A 15,834-nucleotide genomic window follows, 5' to 3' on the forward strand; every position below is an offset into this window, starting at 1 on the left:
AACTACCAATGGATTATTTAATATTTTATTCTTCGGAAAACTAATATAATTTATTTTTATATCCTAATTATGTTATTAGTCATAGGTGACTTCTTTCAGACATGCATCTTCTTTTAAATAAGAAGTTTGTGGTCTTTTTATCACAGCTGTACATTGCCTTTTTTATCTATCATGGCTGGACTTTAATAAAGCATTTTAATCTTAAGACTTGAGTCTTTGTTCAGATAAATTTCCTCCCAGTGTTAGTAACTTCCTCTTCTCCATCTGTTCATTTTTCTTTTTTACCACTCCTGTGTTCACACGGAAAGTGTGCTAGATCTGTTATCCAAATCTATTTTCTTCCCTATCTTTACTTTTGTGGTTCCATTCATCCATTCCTTCATTTTTGTTTGTTTCTAAATCATAGTATAAAATATTTTGGTATATGTGCTGCCGAAGCAAGCACATGTAGTTTATTTTTGTAGATTGGGCAAATTCTTTTGTGTGTGTTGTGTGTATTTGAGGATATGTGTGCATATACATGTGCTGTGTTTGATGCCTTTAATTACCATTATGATTTTGTTTATGGAGGGGGTGCTATTTTTGTTCCAGTTCAAAATCTAACCCTGCTTTGTCAACACAAATAGCACTATTTATACCTTGTCTGTTTCCAAAAAGAAAATATTTAAGATGTTAAATCATACTATTTATGATGTTTAGTCAGTTTGATTAAAAATCTCAAGCTCTACTTAGATGACTATTTTCAGGAAGTTTTTGTCATTCTTTATTCTTATGTAAATCTAGAAGATTGGCCCATTATTATTAAATGCAATTTCAGACAGTTTGGTGAAAGCTGAGATCTTTAAGCTTCTGCCCTTGTTTCCATAGTCTTTAACCTGTTTATCACACAAGGTAGGAGAACTCTAAGGATCTATTGAGGGATGTGGTGTACTTTTCCAATTGCTCTATTTTGTTAGAAGTCATTTATTTTGTGTTTTTTCTTGATTCTCTTCACTTTGAGTGCTGGAACCCCACTAGGTAGACTGCCTGTTTCTTTCACTATTCCCTGGGAGTTAAATTCCAGCTGCTGGGGTAACTTGAATGACAATTCTGAAAACACAGGGAGGCACAGCAATGTCTGGCTGCATGAATCAGATATTTGCCAAATGCCAAAATAATATTCTCCTGGATTGACATCTAATTTCTAATCGAGGTGGTGCCTTTCCCCAATCCTTTTAGCTATGAGAGTTAGGGATTATAAATATGTATGCAATTGCATATATTTGCATCTATAATTATTTCTGTATCTATATATTTTTATGTACAATGAGTTCTGCTATAATATTTGTTTAGAAAATGTAGCATATTAAGAAACAAATTGTGCAGACCGTAGATTTTGTATTTGCTTATGCATGATTTGTTTGCAAGAAACACAAAATGAACACGGAAAATTGCACCTGGCTGAATCACGTCTGTACATGAAACATGCATGTGTGCACACACGTGACACACGTGTACACATGCACACACCAACTCATAACATCTACCTGCTGCCTCAGTGCTATGAGATGCACACATCTGGTGTCACAACTTTCTGTCTGATTCAAATAACCCACCTTCCACCATTTCATAATAACTCCAAGTTGCAGTTCTTCTGAAGTCTACTTCCACAAGCAAACTTTGGGTTCTTTTCGAGGTCAAGTGGCATATTTCACAAAGGACTTATCTATTTCTTATTCATTTAACATATGTAAACTGCACTTACATTTTTATTAGGTGCAATATTGTGTGTGTCTGTGTGTGTGTATGCGCGTTTCACTGATAAAATGTCTAAGTTTTGTGTTCAACATCATTTTCCCATAAGCTCTGTGAATTTTATTGCATGATTCTTCATGGCACACTAGATTTAAGTAATATAAAAGAAATGACTTGATTCCAAATTTAAATTCACACAAACATGTCTAATTTTAACACAATGCCCACAATTCATTCTAGTATTTGGAGCCCCCTTGTCCACCAGTGATAAACTTGACACCTATTGTCCTTATCACAATGTCTTACTAGGCCAAGCTCTTAGAAATAACCAGCCTCCCTCACTACTGCTAACCCATACTCACTACAACTTCTTTCCATCACCAGAACTCCCCCTGGGTGGAGGCCTGCACCAGGCTATGACAACATATCAAACCATTCTTCTTGTGGTCATCTTCCTTTCTCTCTTGGCTCTTACTGTCCCCAGTGAGCAGCCCTCTTCCCTACACTGCTCAGGCTCCCTCAGCACGTTCTGATCTATCACGTCAAATTCACCACCAGGTGTGGACACCTATCTTGCTCTGCTTAACCCATTGGCTACATAACTGCCCTGTTCATTAAAAGAAGAAATGAGAAGGGGAAGAGAAAGAAAAGTTAAAAATTTTGGCAGTGGAATAAAGAGTAGTGACCTGTCACCCTGGGATAACTCTATCTTCTGGATTTGCATTATAAATTTAGCTTTTTTTCTCCCTTTGAAAATCTTTTAATCTTATTGAAGGAGCAAAGGATTACATCTACATTGAACCAGAACAATACTAGCCACCCTTCTCCCAAAATTCTAGCGCAATATGAAAAAAATGGTACAAGAAGTAATTGCAAAATATTGTTCCATAAGCTGCTGGTTCAATGTGTGGTGGTTATTTAACATATTGTACATTAAGGAAATCAGTTTATGCCTGATTCCAAGAATAAAATGATTTTTTTAAATCCATGTGAGCTCTGCATGGTATACAGTTCTCTTGCAAAGTGTGACCAAGAAGGGAGAGGGCAGGTCCACAGGGACCAGAGCACACAAGCAATGAGCTGCATCACGACACTGCCAGCCTGGGCTGTCCCAACAGCCAGCCAGCATTCAGTTCATAATAGAGAAAAACAAATGGAAACCAATTGACTAACCCATCCCTACTTCCCTGAATAAGTGCATGTGCTAAATTTAAAATCTCACAGTGACGAATCTGAAAGCAAAATCCTGAAATCTGAGGCCATTAGGAGCCACAGGAGTATTTCTAGGATCTGATCTAAGACGAATCTAGTTCAGTCAAAACTATTCTCTTAGAAGCACTCTTTTTCAATCACCAGTTCTTGAATAAAATAGAAGTTAGCTTCATATTAGATGCCGTAATACATCCCTTTGAATTTATCAACCATACAGAGTAAATAGAAAATATTTTGCATTGCAACTTGTTGGTTCATTCTATACAAGCCATTTTGACATCTTCAAAAAGTCCTGGGTAAAGGAACCTTTTAAGGATATCATTAAATATCCATACATAATGATTAGTTAAAAATTCATGGGTCTGAAGTGAGAAAAATCAGGCAAAATTGTCTGCTCATCATTTTCTTAACCAACATGCAATGTAAGTTTCCTTTACTCACATCCACTTTACTGGACTCATGGAATTAAGCAAAGCTCTCCAGTTCTTTGGAAAACACACCAAGAGGCTCACAAGCTGAAAACTCTCACAACATGATGCTCCCTCGTTTAAGTGATAAGTTTTCTCCTGTGTTCACTGTTATCTGTTTATACCTATCATACATGTTCCTGTAATCATATAATTCAATTACATGTTACTAGTTTACTTACTACTTGTTTGAATGATGAAATTTTAGCTACTTGCCTTTCTAAAACATCTAATTTTATGCTCTCTTTCATTTCATGAGTGTACTTAACAAAAAGAGCAATTTCTATGCTGACTATACTAGATAGTGCAAAGTTCAGCAGTCCCCAAGACCATCCTCAAATTCAAAAATGTCTTAGAAAGATTCACAGTATTCATAAAAATAACATTACACTAATGGTCATGGTTTATTATCATAAAAGGATACAGATTAAAATCAAGCAAGGGAAGAGGTGCATAGAGTTGAGCCCAGGAGAACTCCACACACAAGCCTGCAGCTGTCCTCTCCCAGTGAGGTCTAGTAAACAGGGCTTACCTCTGGCAATGCTATGTGGCAAAACACATGGAATATTGCCAATGAGGGACATTCACCTGATACTTAGTGTCGAGAGTCTTAACTGGGGCTTGGGTATGCAAACATGGTCGACAGCTCGCAATAGTTGACATAGCTGACCTTAATCTCTTACCCCTCCAGAGGTCAAGCTGATACCACATGGCCCAAAACTCACACCGTTAAGTCACATTGTTAAGACAGACTGTCCAGCATGATCCATGGCCTCCAGGTTAAAAAAAAAAAAAAAAAAAAAAATCTCTTTATTTCAAGTGCTTAGGGGTTAAGTCCTAGAAGCTGAGAGCAAAGGCCAGATCTCAAACAATTATGTTACCAGCTTTCTTAACACTGTTTGAAAGAGGCAATTTAAACATCTTGATTTTATTGAGCATTTCTAAAACATCCAATTCACAGTGAAATTATGTTTTATAAGTGTACTTAATAAGAGTGGTAATTTTATGCTAAATATATTAGAAATACTATAATGACAAGTTACTTTAAAAATGACAATAAAAAAGAAGTTAATAAAACTTGCTGCTTCTGCCTTCGATATAAGCAAGGCAACAGTAAAAGACTGGAAAGATGCAAACAGAGAGAGAATCTTCACTCCAATTGTTTCTCAGGTTTCTTTATGTTCTTTAAAGAAACTAAACTGAGCAGCTTAGACAAAGCACTTTCTGTGTAGTTTATGACATAAGAGGAGAGAAAATTTCAGTAGCAGATTCAAAGGAAGGCCCCTTGTTTTACAACCCAAGGTTGATGAATAAATGTACACATGGGGATCTTTATCCTCTAATTCCGTTTATAACTTTTAAACAAGATTTTCAATTAACACGCCAAACATTAAATAGCAGAGATGTGACAATGTTGAATTTGACCTGAGCCCTGTGCTCCTGGGAAATAGTGGAGGTTAGAGGAATCCTCATTATTCACATACACCCCTGTATGCTCTGGAAAATGGTTTACTGTGACAAGAGAAAGGAAATACATGGCTTAGGCGAGACTTAGACTTAGGAGGCCCCGTGTTTACCTGTGACAAGGCCAAGCACAACTTCTCCAAACACAAGTTCCTCCAAATTCCTCACAAATGATTAGCTGAACTACTTGTTCCCGGATCAATCATAGCAAAAAGGCATGTTAACCAAACTAGTTAAGCTTCTTTCCTTCCCCCAGGCTGCTGAGCTTTGGCACACCCTCAGCCTGAGCCAGAACACAACCCTTCCCGAGGATAAGCTGGCCCATGATTAAATATTCTCTCATCTATGCGATTGATCGTGCTGCCCCTTCATTCTACTTCCCACACCAGCTCTTTCTAGCCTTGTTTATTCCCCTCTGCGCTCTTAAGGGGCTTGTAGACCTAGGATCATAGCAGGCTTCCTATTTCAAGAGTCCCTCCACCTACAATGCAATAGTCCCTTTCCTTCCCTGGCAAAAATCCTTTGGGATTACAATTTCTTCCTACTATATTGGTTTGTTTCTTCTTGGAATTTTGGCTATGTAGATTATGGGATACGTTTATATAAATTTAGGTTAATATTCACACTAAGGGAGAATAGTGCAAGAAAATAGGGTAAAATTCAAGGGTAAATGTAAAAATAGAGAAAGGGACGCCCACTCACTTGCTTGAAAGACTGGATTTAGGCTGTGTACGTTAGTCTGTGTGTGTGTAGGTTTGTGTGTAAACATTCATGAACCTGAAAATATTATATACATATATATTTAAAATATGGCTATCCGTGACCGAGACTAGTTTTTATTTCTTTCCTTATGTCTCTTCTCATTTTTTTCTAACATGCTTCTTTTCTTTTAGTGTTTTTCCACTTTTATTGCACTAAAAGTCATTTTCCGGTTTCTTCTCACTAAAAGTCATTTTCCGGTTTCTTCTCTCCTGATTTTTTTTTTTTTTTCACTTACTACCAGGCTCCCAGCAAAATGCCACTCCTCCCAGCCCCCCATCTCATACTTTCCACACCCCTGTAGTCTCAAGTTTGGGCACAAAACACCAAGAAGCGTCTCTCCCTAAGGGAGAGCCCTGAGGCCTGGCCCAACTCTGAGGCACTGAAAGAGTGTTTTTGGTATGTATGTGCTATAAACTTAAATAAAGCTTATGCCCCCCAGCTGACTAAATGTACTCACTCTTGGCCAATGGGACCCCAAATAAACCTTAAAGCTGAGTTGCCACCCCATAAGGAAAAGGGAGGTCAGACTCACCTGGTTATGCCCCCTCTAGAATTACACTTTGTAACGGTGAGATACTAAACATTAACAGACCACAGCTGTGTAATCTACAGGTTAAACCACACCTGCAGGTCACCAACTTACTTTTTGGATCACCTGAGTCTTCGTATGTGTCCTGTGGCTTGTTTCTCATTAACAGACTGCCTTATCTTAACTCAAAACATTCCATACCTTTGGGCAAAACTTCATTTTATTAACCAATTGCAAATCAAAGAAACTTTAATGCACCTATAACCTGTAAACCTCCACTTGAGGATGTCCTACAGGTGGATTGCTTGAGCTCAGGAGTTCAAGACCACCCTGAGCAAGAAATAGACCCCCCCTCATCTCTACTAAAGTAGAAAAACTGAGGCAGGAGGATCATTTGAGCCCATAAGTGAAATGACACCACGACATTCCACCAGGGCGACCAAGAGAGATTCTGTCTTAAAAAAAAAAAAGTTATTTTCTATTGTGTTTAATGTTTCTCTTTCTTTCTGTCTCTTGGTGGTTGCTTGAGGACTTTGATGATCAGAGCAGAGGCAGGAGGTACCACTTCAACCTAGGCCTATCTGTTCTGAATAGTCAGTTTCACTGTAATCCTCAGACCCAGCCAGTCACTGGTGGCCTAGGTGATGTCATCACCAACCATGGACTGGACTTTGCCACTAGACTAGCACACGTCAGGTACTCGTACTCAACTTTGGTCCTCTTGGGGTCAAACTTGGGCGTGTGGTGGAGGAAGCTGGTTTCCGATGAACCCTCAATCAGGAACACCCAGGAAGGTTGCACATTGGCCTCCTCCCAGAGAAAATCCAAAAGCTGTTCTGGTCTCTTAATCTTAGTTGTTGAGAAGTTTCTTCCACCAATTTCAATGCCTGTGGAAAGGTACATGCAAAGTCTGTTTCTGACCCATCCTTTTCATCATGTGATATTAGTAATACTGAGAGATTTAAAGCTGCCCTAGGAGCTGTATTCACAAGAGCTTAAATCAAACTCAAGCTTCATTTTTCTTTTTGCTCCAGCCCCTCTGGACTTCCTAGGTTCTTTGCCTGCTGACTGCTGTGTACCCTCGCAGCAAAGCCCGCCACATACAAAAATGTGAAATGAATCTCTAACATGAACAAGGTGGTTGCTCTTAGAATCTAAGGGAAAGCTCAAAGCAATCTTACTCTCTGAACGTATTACTTGTACCCAAGTTTATATTCAAGTTTGTTGCAGCTAGGGAGGGAGCCGAAACATGGCTGACTGAGAATTCCCCAAGAGGAAACTTCCAGACTGCTAGGATGGGGGAGTGTCTGGCAGACAGAGGGAGGAAAGGTCTGATAAATTCACACACGAAGTTTCTATCTAGAGACCAGGAGAGACTGACACCTTATTTGCCTGTAGGAGGCAGATAGGTACAGCCTGGAACCCAATTCTCAAGACCCTTTCTTTAGGGGGTGGGGGCCGTGTATATACAAAGTAAAAAAGTGAGAAGTTAACAGTCTCATGACTTAAACAGGTGGTATTTTGTTTAAGGAATAGAGAGGTATCAGGGTGAAAGTTAGGGAAGTACTAAATTATGGATCAAAGGACATTATGATAGAGGTTTAATGAGGGAGAGTTACAGCCTACAGGTTAGATAGCTACAGCTTGGGGGTAATTGTCAGTTGCTTTACTTTATTGATATCCAGTCTCTGCTAAACTCCTGATTTCTATCTAGACATTTCCCAGACTAGTTTCTTGCCTACTCTGCTAAACATTTGACAACCCTGGGCGTTCCGCAGGAGTCCTCTGGAATGCCAGCGGACACTACAGCTGCTACCCACACAAGTTGGAAAAGTTTTTAGACTATTTAGATTGTTTTTAAAATACCTAGTCTTGATTCTCATGTGGGGGGAAAAAACAAAACATGTTTCAACTTTGTGTCATTGTTTGAGACGCCAAAGACTGGTGTGGAAGGTTTGTTCCGTCTACCTTCAGGTGACATCATCTTGATGGGACTCAGAAAACTACCCTAAAATGAAGGCCTCTGCAGCAAACGTGCTCTGAACATCCCTCATTCTCCTGCCCCTTGGTCCCATTCCTCCCTGAGGCTAGCCTTGGGAACCAGAATCCCTTTTCTTCAGGGTGGATTATTAAATCCAGAACCCATTTTTCAGAAAGCCAGCCTTAAAACCTAAAATTATTCCACGTATAAACTGGCCTAACTTGTTGAACTGTGAGACTCCCACTCCAGGGAGGACCCTCCCTCACACTCAGAAGGAAGGAATGCATGCCTGAGAGGGGTGAGTGTCTAGACAAAAAGGCCTGAGGGGTTCCCCCAAGTCAGCCCATTATCATTAGATCCTAATCATTTTGTCCAATCCTATTTCTACATGGTTAATACTTTGTTGAACCAAACTATAAAAATTGAGAATTTCCTCTGCATCTTTGAGTTTCATTTCAAACATTTCCATGTATATGTTTTAAAATAAATCTGTAATTTTTTCTCCTGGTAGTCTGCCTTATGTCAATAATTTTTCAGTAAACATTTATGGGGACACAGAGGGCCCTTTAAACCTTTAAAGTAGCTAATCTTTGGGTGGCCAGGGACCTTTAATCCCTATAAAGGCAATAAATTATGTTTGGGCATGTAGGTGTTTTAGAAGGATCCAATTGGTTAACATTTTTAAACAAGATATGCTCTAAAACTTGCATACTTAAAATAGTTAGAAAAGATGATGCATTATTCAAAACAGCAAATCTTAGAATACTGACATTTGTAGACTTTGTTTACTTGGTAGGATTTTTTTAGTTTAAAAGTAGTAATTAAAACTGCATTTTACTTCCTGGTCTGTGTTATATATCTAATTCACAGAGTGAATAGAAAAATAGTGAAAAATTAACTTAAAATCATAACTAGTATCTAAGTAAAATATTAAAATAAATACATGAATTAGGTAAATGTAAGTGGGATAAATGCTTAAAGATAAAATTTTCATGCAATTTAAAACCTTAAAGTTTTGTTTAATTAAATAAAGATGTTAAATATCTGGGTCATTTCCAATTTACAAAAAATTACAGGAAAGCACATGTCTAAAAATTATAAAATGGCTCGGATCTAAAAAACACTGATATGTATCATGGAAAAATTTTCATTATTTTAAAATAGGGTATGTTTACACACTACCTAAAGAACTACCTAAAGAAAGCTCAAGGTCTCTCTGAACTTCCCCTTCCATAACCCATTTTACCGAAAAGGAGATTAAGGAAAAAAAAAAAAAAAAAAAGAAGAATCCATAAGTAGGAAAAAGAGATGTAAAGAAAGCTACGAATATAAAAGTATATTTTGTGTATAAAAAGTTAAACAGAAAGGAGAATGATATTGTAGACAAAGGATCTTATATGGTAATTTTTTGTCTTTAAATAAAACGTAACTAGTTATCTAAGAAAAGAGAAATTTAAGACAAAACAAAAGCTTACACATGTTGTAGATGGCTGTGCAAGTGGAGAGAAAGCACACAGAAGGAAATTTATGAAATAATTTCTTATGCGATCTAGTCAGCTATAATTAAGAAAGAAAATGTTGGTTATAATTAAAATATTAATTTTCTCTTAATGAAATTACAAAAATGTATTGATTCTATAACATATTTCTTGGGGGGAAAAACACTTGTCAGACTCCTATCTTAAAAGTTCACCTTATTGAATGTCTTGCTGCCTTCAGCTTTTTCTCCCCTTAGAAATGCTGGGATGATAACCCTCACCTTCAACTTTTCATTGTCTCCTGTAATATTTTGCCCCCTTTGGTTCTAAGTCTATTGTTATGGGCTAATGTTAGAATATTTTTTCTTAAAGATTTAGAAAAGCAACGTTTTCTTCCAATGTAACTTGATTTTATACCCTTGCCTTTTCTCGGTGCATCTAAATTATTTAATATAGTCAGAAAACGTCTTGTGCTATTGCTAAGAGTCATCTGTTCCCCTAGTCAAGATACTAGTTTTTATAATTCATATACTGTACCCTCATGACCCTGGATGCATTCCTGTTGTTACTGATTAACTCAAATACTATTTTCATCAGATTTAACTTCTAAATCGTCTAAATGTACTTTCCATTAAAAACAAACAGAACAATCACACGAAAGAAGGTTTTTCTTCACCTTTTGGAGAACTAGCTTATAAAAGAAGCAAAGATCTTCTACTTTATCAAACCAATCCCTATGTTGTTTCTACTAGATTTTTCACTGACTAAGAAAACTAAACTTTAAGAGTGAAGGTTTTATATCCAGGTAACTTCTTACATTGCCTTTAAAATATCTTTATAACTATTGCTCTTGATTAAATAAATGATCGTCATTTTGCAATAACTCGTGATTCTCTTTTTGAACAAACATTTCAAAATTATTTAACAAACTTTCCAAAAGCAAAATTCTAAATTTAAAAAAGAATAAGGGTGGTGCCTGTGGCTCAAGGAGTAGGGCACTGGCCCCATATACGGGGGGTGGTGGGTTCAAACCCGGCCCCAGCCAAAACTGCAAAAAAACAAACAAACAAAAAAGAATAAAAAGTAAATAATAAAAAAGTAAAACAATTCTAAATTCAATCTTTTTTTACCTCAAAGTAACTTTTTAATACTAGAGCTACTGAAAGTTGAACAAAAACATATCAGATTTATTTGGTACGTTAAAACCATACAGGAAACATTGTCAAATATGAAATGGTGTTTAGCTTTCTTTAGGTTATGTTTTTATAAATATATTATAAATATTTATGCTGGAATTATGAGATTCCTAAAATCCTGATCTTAGAATATGTTATCAATAATAAGTATAATTATTATGCTACTTTGTGATGCTCCACAGAAATAATCAAATCTCTATCTTTAACCATTGCTATTCTAAGACTTTTTTTTTTTTTTTTTTTGAGACGGAGTCTCACTGTGTCACCCTTGGTAGAGTGCTGTGGCATCACAGCTCACAGCAACCTCAAACTCTTGGGCTTAAGTGATTCTTTTGTCTCAGCCTTCCAAGTAGCTGGTACTACAGGTGCCTGCCACAATACCCAGCTATTTTGTTGTTGGTGTTGTTGTAGTTGTCATTATTGTTTGGCAGGCTCAGGCCGGGTTTGAACCCACCGGCCCCGGTGTATGTGGATGGTGCCCTAACCACTAAGCTACGGGAGCCAAGCCTATTCTAAGACTCTTATTATTCACAATTATTATTTTATTTTGATTTTTCTCAAACAACAGTTTGTAATCAGTTACAATATAAGATTTGCTTCTTTTAAAAAAGTCATCAAAAGAGCTAAAATATTTTTTATAAACTTTTAAAAAAATATTACTGATTCATTATGCTTTGTTTTCCAGAGTCAAGATAAATATTAAGTACATAGGAAACTTTACCTAATATCTCCAGAATTTGCAAAGTATTTAATCCCACTAGCCCCAATCTATTCTCCATTGCCAACTCCCTTCTACTTAAAATACAAACATCCTCCCTCTAGCCCCAAGGACTATAACAGAAGACAGGGGCCTATGAATTTGTAAGGGCCAATTAAAAGGAACAAAATTAGTTCAGACCCTCTACATCAAAGACAGACACATAGATGCCTAAATACTGGGCAAAATGAGACATTTTGACTTTGGGGGCTATGTGGTCAAGCATCCCTTTGATAAACAATTGATAAAAATTGATAAACAATTCCTGCTTCCCATAGACTTAAAATATTACTGTATAACAAAAGTCTCTAAATTCCTTAGCTTGGATGTTTAACAATACTTTTGTTTTATATAACAAATTTCTATAATTAAATCCAAGATGATAACAGTTCAAAGCTTATTGGTAAGGTAACTTCATAACCTTGCTGTCAACATTTTGAGTATTGCTCTTATGTCCCCCCAAAGGTTAAAAGTACCTGTCCACCTCCACTGCCATCAAGTCTAGAACGTTTCATTAGCTATAAGCCTTTTGGCTCCAAGTTCCTTGGTCTCAGGATCTTGCTAAGGACCTACGGACCCAGGCTAGGGAGCCACACTACCTGACAAAGATGGGACAAAGTACAAAGTAAAAGTTTTGCTTTTGATGCTGTTCCTGGCAGATCTTGGACAAAGAGGAAAATATACAGGTGTCCCAAAAGTCACCCATAAGTCATCATACATAGAAAAATGGGAAATTGTAGATAAATGTACCCTTGTTTACAAAATATTCATTACAAAATCTTACGAAATATTTACAAAATATTCTCTATGTGTTGGCTACCTCTTTGTAAACTTTTGTAATGTACCCCTCTTGGCCAAGGGAACTCCTAAAACATCTTAAAGCTGAGCTGCTAGCCAACAGGAGAAGGAAGGTCAGACACAGCTAGTTATGCACCCTGTCTCCAGAGTTACTCTTTATAACAATAAGACACTAAACCATTAACAGGACCTAAAACCATGTAAGTAAAACAAAGTTGTACTACATATGTGGATTATCAATTTACTAAACAGATCACTTGAGGTGACTTGTCCTGCTTAGCAGAGTTTCTTTTTTTTTAACCTTAAATTAAAACATTCCAAGCCTTTAGACAAAGCTTCATTTCTTTAACCAAATGCAAACCAAAGAATCTGTAAACCCACCTGTAACCTCTAAGTTCTCACTTCAGATGTCCTGCCTTTTGATGCCAAACCATTATATGTCTACTATATATTGAGTTACGATTTTGCATGCAATTCCATTCTCTCTAAGATGTTGAAAAAATCAAACTATCATCCAACCGTGGTGAGACCACTTGCTCAAGACTTCTTGAGCTTGCCTCTCTGGACTCTGGTTGCACATATTTGTCTAAAGAATAAATCTCTTTAAATTATTTTACAGAGTTTGGTCTTTTCTGTTAACAGTGCATTACCTATTTCAAAATCACTTAAAGTAGTATATAATACTATTCGGATTGATTGCACAATTTCATTAAAAATCTCAGACTCTACTCAGATGACCGATTTCTGTATTATTTTTGATTCCCATTAAATCTGAGAGATTAGTTTATAATTATGGGCTATAGTTATAGCCAGTTGGGTGAAAATTGAGATGTTTTCATGCTTTACCAATCTTTGCTTTACCAATATTTAACCCAATATTGTACAACTTAAGAGAGTTCTGCTGAATAGGAAAAACAAACTTTTTTCTCTGCTTTCATACCACAATAGTCTCAACACAGAAGACTTCTATGACCTTTGGTCACATAAAAATATATAGGGGCATCTCTCCCCATCAGCAGTCACTCAGTAATTCTGTAGCAGGCACCAGCTGCTTGTCATATTCAACTCAATTCTAGCACTATCTACCTGAAGATGGCAACAGATCACATTGATTGAGGGTTCAATCCCAAAAAACTGCCCCCTCATGTGAAATGTCAACCATCAAGTTGCTAAATAAAGTAGGGTTAATATGACCCCCTTCTTGAGTTTAATTAATTTGCTATAGAAGCTGATAGAACTCTAAGAAATACTTACTTTTGTTTAGTGGTTTGTGTTAAATAGTGTTTTATGATTCTAAATGCTCAGCATGGAGGCACTTATAACAAGTGACTCAGCCCACAGTGAAACTGCTGACCCCTCAAAATGAAAAACATATATATAATGGACTGTGGGGATGAGATGACACCACCTGTGGCCAGGCACCTGGGACCCAGGAGACCTGACAAGAACCAAGAACGTGAAGCCAAAAGGCAGTCAAGATAATGATCTTTGACACGTCTACGGTGTCCATAAAGACAGCAAAGAGAACAGCCATGGCCGACACACCTGCGGAAGCTCTGCCCACGAGAATTCTGAGGCCTCTGGGCTAACAGTAGCCTGGCCACTGGAAGCTGTGCCTAAGAAGAGTATTGCTGCCCACCGCCAGCCTGATCAGCATTTTGAGGAAATTCTGGACCCACCAGGTTCACCTGTCAAGGTGCTGGTCTCTTCAGCTGTTCACTATGGTTTGTTCCCCCTCTATCTTATTACTGCTTGTGTGTGAATATATCTGCATGATTGTGTGTGAAAGCCTCACAATAAAGGATGAATTTGAAAGCGTATTGTTGGCCACGGAATCATCATGAAACCTCCCAGCACAGAGTCTGAGTTAGCACAAGTAGGCTGATTCAAACCTGACACCATGGACTTATTATAAAGGATATTACAAAGGATACTGATGAAGATATGTGCAGGGTGAGGTATAAGATAAGGTGTAGAAAGTGGAACCTTCCATGACTCTCTGGGTGTCCCAGCTCCAGGAAGCTCTGTGTGCTCAGCTATCTAGAAGCTCAGCTCAGCTCATTTGGGCTTCATTATAAGTAGGCATAATTGATTAAGTCATTGGCCTTTGGTAATCAAAGTAACCTTCAGCCTTCCTCCTCTCCCCAGAGATCAGATGTGGGGCTAAAAGGCTCAACCTTCTAATTATCCCTTGGTCTTTCCTGTGACCAACCCCCCTCCTGAAGCTACCTAGGGACTGACTGTCAGACACTAATCAATTCATCAGTTAGCTGGGGTCTAGAAGACGATGAAGACACGACGCAAGATGGATAGGGATGATAATTGAGCCTCCAAATACAATTTATGAAAACCAAATATATAGCCTTAAAATGGAATGTGGACCTAAATACCCGGAAGCACCCCCTTTGTAGGATTTGTAACAAAAATTAATATGAATGCAGTTAATAGTTCTAATGGAGTGGTGGACCCAAGTGCCATATCAGTGCTAGCAAAATGGTAGAATTCATACAGCATCAAAGTTGTCCTGCAAGAGCTTTGGTACCTAATGATGTCTAAAGAAAATATGAAAGTCCCTCAGCCACCTGCAGGACAGTGTTACAGTAATTAATCAAAAGGAAAATCACAGGCCTTCCCCTCCCCCCCCATTCAATTTAAACAGACCTCATTTTCCACAGTAGTAAATTTTCTAGATATATCTTGTAGACCTCAAAGTACTGGAAAGGAAGCTCCCATTCAAAGGCTTAAGATACTGTAAATGATACTAATTATTGTCCATTTGAAATATATAAGTTGTGCTGTAACAGATCATCACATCTAGTGTAACCACTGTCCACATAGCTGAACTTCTCCGATCAAGAAAGTATATTTAAATCGGTTCCCATCATAACTGGTGGGCGCATCTAACACAACTGAGAAAAGACCCAGCACACATTCACCTTGCTGCTGATTACAGGCCTGGGGTCTCTGCCTTCTCTCCTTTTACCTGCCCCTGTCTCCTCCCCTCCCTGCAGCAGCCCTTTAGCTTGTTAGACTAGAAGGTTTCAGGTCACAGCTTGTGGGACTACTGCTGGGAGTGTGGGGTGCTTTGTTTGCACCTCTGACTTCTTTACGTCTTAAATTATGCCCCCTTCCAAGCTATCATCCCCTTCCCATTCTCCTCCACGCCTGCCCTTGGCCAAAGCATAAATTGTAACCCTTCTGCTCCCCTCTGAAGTTGGGATTTAGTGAGGAATTCAGGCTTTCTCATCTTCTTTCCCCCACCTGACTGTCACCACCCAACACTCCATGACACTTCCTTGCTTTGGCCAGAGGCCATCACGTAAGTTCTGAAAGAGTCTCTGACCTCCCTCATTTAGTTTTGGAATTGTATGTATTCATTCACCCAGCCTGGGAAATGAATTGGATCCTCGGCCCTGCCACATCTGCTGTCATCATCAGCTGATGATTTTTTTAGCT

The 15,834-nt window shown here is 38.0% G+C and overlaps 1 pseudogene; it reads left to right on the forward strand.

Moving 5' to 3' along the window:
- Window positions 1–11,959: 11,959 nt before the first annotated feature.
- On the forward strand, window positions 11,960–14,986 carry LOC128594651 (ubiquitin-conjugating enzyme E2 variant 1-like; annotated as a pseudogene).
- Window positions 14,987–15,834: the final 848 nt, after the last annotated feature.

Source organism: Nycticebus coucang, chromosome 9, assembly GCF_027406575.1.
Source record: "Nycticebus coucang isolate mNycCou1 chromosome 9, mNycCou1.pri, whole genome shotgun sequence".
Lineage (NCBI taxonomy): Eukaryota > Metazoa > Chordata > Mammalia > Primates > Lorisidae > Nycticebus > Nycticebus coucang.